This window comes from Heterodontus francisci, chromosome 21 (genome assembly GCF_036365525.1).
Source record: "Heterodontus francisci isolate sHetFra1 chromosome 21, sHetFra1.hap1, whole genome shotgun sequence".
In the NCBI taxonomy this organism is placed as follows: Eukaryota; Metazoa; Chordata; class Chondrichthyes; order Heterodontiformes; family Heterodontidae; genus Heterodontus; species Heterodontus francisci.
The window spans coordinates 12,363,092-12,368,080 of NC_090391.1; positions in this window are offsets into that span (position 1 = coordinate 12,363,092).

Genomic DNA, 4,989 nt, shown 5'->3' on the forward strand with positions numbered 1-4,989 from the left:
AATTGTTTGTCGGGGCTGTTACTCAGTTGGCCCTTCCCTTGCGCCTCTGTCTTTTTTCCTGCCAACTGCTCAGTCTCTTCGACTCGCCACACTTTAGCCCCTCCTTTATGGCTGCCCGCCAGCTCTGGCGAACGCTGGCAACTGACTCCCATGACTTGTGATCAATGTCACAGGATTTCATGTCACGTTTGCAGACGTCCTTAAAGCGGAGACATGGACGGCCGGTGGGTCTGATACCAGTGGCGAGCTCGCTGCACAATGTGTCTTTGGGTATCTTGCCATCTTCCATGCGGCTCACATGGCCAAGCCATCTCAAGCGCCGCTGACTCAGTAGTGTGTATCAGCTGGGGATGTTGGCCGCCTCGAGGACTTCTGTGTTGGAGATACGGTCCTGCCCCCTGATACCAAGTATTTTCTGGAGGCAGCGAAGATGGAATGAATTGAGACGTCGCTCTTGGCTGACATACGTTGTCCAGGCCTCGCTGCCATAGAGCAAGGTACAGAGGACACAGGCTTGATAAACTCAGACTTTTGTGTTCCGTGTCAGTGCGCCATTTTCCCACACTCTCTTGGCCAGTCCGGACATAGCAGTAGAAGCCTTTCCCATGCGCTTGTTGATTTCTGCATCAAAAGACAGGTTACTGGTGATAGTTGAGCCGCGGTAGGCGAACTCTTGAACCAATTCCAGAGCGTGGTCGCCAATATTGATGGATGGAGCATTTCTGACGTCCTGCCCCATGATGTTCGTTTTCTTGAGGCTGATGGTTAGGCCAAATTCATTACAGGCAGCCGGAAACCTGTCGATGAGACTCTGCAGGCACTCTACAGTGTGAGATGTTAAAGCAGCATCGTCAGCAAAGAAGAGTTCCCTGATGAGGACTTTCCATACTTTGGACTTCGCTCTTCGACGGGCAAGGTTGAACAAACTGCCCCCTGATCTTCTGTGGAGGAAAATCCCTTCTTCAGAGGACTTGAACGCATGTGAAAGCAACAGGGAGAAGAAAATCCCAAAAAGTGTGGGTGCGAGAACACAGCCCTGTTTCATGCCACTCAGGATAGGAAAGGGGTCTGATGAGGAGCCATCATGTTGAATTGTGCCTTTCATATTGTAATGGAATGACGTGAAGATACTTAGTAGCTTTGGTGGACTTCCAATCTTTTCTAGTAGTCTGAAGGGACCACGTCTGCTGACGAGATCAAAGGCTTTCGTGAGATCAATGAAAGCAATGGAGAGGGGCATCTGTTGTTCGCGGCATTTCTCCTGTATCTGACGAACGGAGAACAGCATGTCGACAGTCGATATCTCTGCACGAAAGCCACACTGTGCCTCAGGGTAAACGCGCTCGGCCAGCTTCTGGAGCCTGTTCAGAGCGACTCGAGCAAAGACTTTCCCCACTATGCTGAGCAGGGAGATTCCACGGTAGTTGTTGCAGTCACCGCGGTCACCTTTGTTTTTATAGAGGGTGATGATATTGGCATCGCGCATGTCCTGAGGTACTGCACCCTCGTCCCAGCACAGGCATAGCAGTTCAGGTAGTGCTGAGAGTATAGCAGGCTTGGCACTCTTGATTATTTCAGGGGTAATGCTGTCATTCCCAGGGGCTTTTCCGCTGGCTAGAGAATCAATGGCATCACTGAGTTCCGATTTTGTTGGCTGTATGTCCAGCTCATCCATGAGTGGTAGAGGCTGGGCTGCGTTGAGGGCAGTCTCAGTGAAAGCATTCTCCCTGGAGTACAGTTCTCGGTAGTGCTCAACCCAGCGGCACATTTGTTTGCGTTGGTCAGTGATTATGTCCCCTGATTTAGATTTGAGGGGGGCGATCTTCTTGATGGTTGGCCCAAGGGCTCTTTTAATGCCATCATACATTCCTCTGATATTTCCGGTGAGGAAGGCTAGTTGAATATGACTGCATAGGTGTTCCAGTAGTGATTTGCGCAGCGCCTGGCTGTTCTTTGTGCAGCGCCTCTGGCTGTTTTAAGTGGTTTGGATGTTAACTCGCTGGGGGCTTTCTTGCAGTTCAACAGTGCAATGCGCTTTTCGGCTATGACAGGTTCCAGCTCTTCATTATGAGATTGAAACCAGTCTGCATTTCTCTTCGCACTTTTGCCATTGGGGTCAAAGCTGACTCATAGATGGTGTCTCTGATGTGGGCCCACTTTGTCTTAGCGTCCCCTGTGGGAGTGTTTTGAAGGGCTGTTACAAGTGAATTTAAAAATTTTTGTAACAGCTGTGGGTGAGAAATTTTGCCTGTGTTGATGCGCGGGTGGCCCTTCTGCTTGGAATGATGCAACTTCTTTGGTCTGAGTCTAACCTTGCTGCACCCCAGGGAGTGGTCAGTGTCGCAGTCCGCACTGTGGAAGCTGCGTGTGATTTGAACACTGTTTAAGGCGGCTCGCCTTGTGACAATGAGGTCCAGCTGGTGCCAACGACGCGATCTTGGGTGCCTCCATGAAACCTGGTGACAGGGTTTAGTGTGAAAGAACGAGTTGGTGATGCAGAGGTTATGATAGGTACACAACTCAAGCAGTCTCTGCCCGTTCTCATTCATCCTTCCAACGCCATAGCGCCCAAGGCAGGAGGGCCATGAGTCATGGTCGGAACAACACTGGCATTGAAGTCTCCCAGCAGGAATAGGTGTTCGGTTTTGGGGATGCTGCTAATGATGTTATGGAGTTCCTCGTCGAACTGATCTTTAGCTTCATTTGTGGAGAAGAGTGTTGGAGCATAGATGATGAGTAGGTGTACTGGACCAGAGGTGGTGAGCAGTCGGATGGACAGGATGGATTCCGAGCCATTTGAGGGAGGCTCTATCATGCTGAGCAAGGAGTTTCTGATGGCGAAGCCCACTCCATGCTGTCTTGGTTCTTCAGGATCCCTGCCCTGCCAGAAGAAGGTGTCGTCTTGCTCTGCTAGAGATCCACTCGTGTCTCCTGAAGAGCTGCAATGTCGACATTGAGTCTACTGAGCTCGTTGTTAATGATGGCGGTCTTCCGAGAATCGTTGATTTGTGTAAGGTCTTCCGACAGGCCAGGACACATAGTTCTGACGTTCCAGCATGCAAAGCGAAGGGCTGGTACCTTCTTTCCTTTTTTCGTGTTGTTTGGTGCGGTGTTTCAGTCCACCTTTCGGGCAATGACCCTGAGCTCCAAGCACCCATTGAAGCAGGTAGACTGTGGCGGGGCAGAACCTTATTGACCGGGGGCTGCACGTTTTGAGGCGGGCGGTAGCTGTCCAGTGAGGTGCGATGACCTCTCCCACCGACAAAGGCAACCCGTGGCGCTTAGTTTCTACGCCAATCTATCTGGACTTATAACCTGTAATGGCTGCCTTCCGTGTTATTTCAGTCGCTGTGAGGCAACTATGGCGTGACCTCTCCATGGCGCATGCCTGGGCGAATTTATGGAGGTTGAGAGTTGCCCAGTTATCAAAACCCCATTCTCAGCCTTTCTGGTGGGGTCCAAAGGAGTGCAGAGCACGACGTTTGGCACCGGTATGGCTGCAGGAACTGCCGAGAACATGCCAAAGGTGACACATGACCGCCTACGGGGTTCCGCTCTGGATATTCTGTCAGAGTTTACTCCCTTAGCCTTGGTCTCTCCGGAGACACCCACAAGGCAGTGGGGTTATTAGGGCCCCTACACAGGTGTAGGATGATGCCGGTGGGAGGACGGGATGTGAGGGGGAGGGGTGGAGGGAGGGGGTTGCTAGGCAGAGCTGGGAAGGGGGCTGCAAGGGGGTGGGGGGGTTGTAGGGGAAGGGGGTGCCGGAGGAAGATGGTGCCAGGGGGGTTCTGGGACGGGGTTGTGAGGGGGTGAGCTGAGAGCGTGGATCTGGGAAGGGGAAGGGGGGTGTGGGAAGGGGGGGGGGAAGGGGAAGGGACTGGAAAGCGGGTGCAGGTAATAAGCCATTTCCTCAGTTCCCACCATCGACGTCCGGAAAGCTCATCCGCGGCCTTCGGGAGGTGAAGCATCTTTGGGCAGACGAACAAAGGTGGTTATATTCGCTAAGGGTTTTTTGATGTGGTTTCAATAAAGGCATACCGCATTGCTGACAGTGCGCTGCAGATGCTCTCCGATCCATCTCCCGCGGGCGCTTTGAAGTTGCGGCCGAGGAGCCGTTCATGGATTTTTTGGGTGTTCAGAGCACCTTTTCTCAAGGCTTCCCTAGGGTCCCGCTGCTCCTTCTTCTCCTCAATGGACTTAACGCACACCGTGGGCGCAGACACTCTGGGCGGTGAAAACAGCAGGATCGGAGATTCAAGTATTGACAGCTGTGCTCTTCAGTTTCGTCCGGATCAATTTCGTTGAGAAAGTCTGATATACACCACAGAACTTATTCTCCTTCCTAAGGTTGCATCATCAGCAAATTTAGTACCCATACATTTGTTCCCTTCATCAAAGTCATTTGTATAGATTGAAAGTAGTTGTGGCCCCAGCACTGAATCCTTCAGCACTCCACGAGTTACAACTTTCCAATCTATAAATAACACATTTAGCCCTACTCTCTGCTTACTGTTAACCAATTATCTTCCAATGCAAAAACTTTACCCCATAGACCATGAGTTCTTATTTTGTATCGTAACCTTTTGATGTGGCACCTTCTCAAATGATGTTTGGAATTCTAAGTACACCACATCAAATCTTCCCCCTTATTCAGTTTGCTTGATACATCCTCAAAAAGCTCTAATAATTAAGTTAAACATGATTTCCCTTTTCACAAAACCATGTTGACGCTGCCTGATTACTTTAAGATTTTCTAGGTGCCCTGTTGTAACCTCTTTAACAATACATTCCAGCATTTTCCCTATAACAAAAGTTAGGCTACCTACCTTGTGGTTTCCTGCTTTTGGGCGGTAGTCTATTTATTTACTTTATGCTTTTGTGTGTGTTTGTTTGTGTGCGTGCTCAGTTTTTTATCTGTCGCTGATATACCAGCCCCGCCTGCATCCAACCCCTCGTCTGTTCCTATCAGTTATATATCGTTAAAGT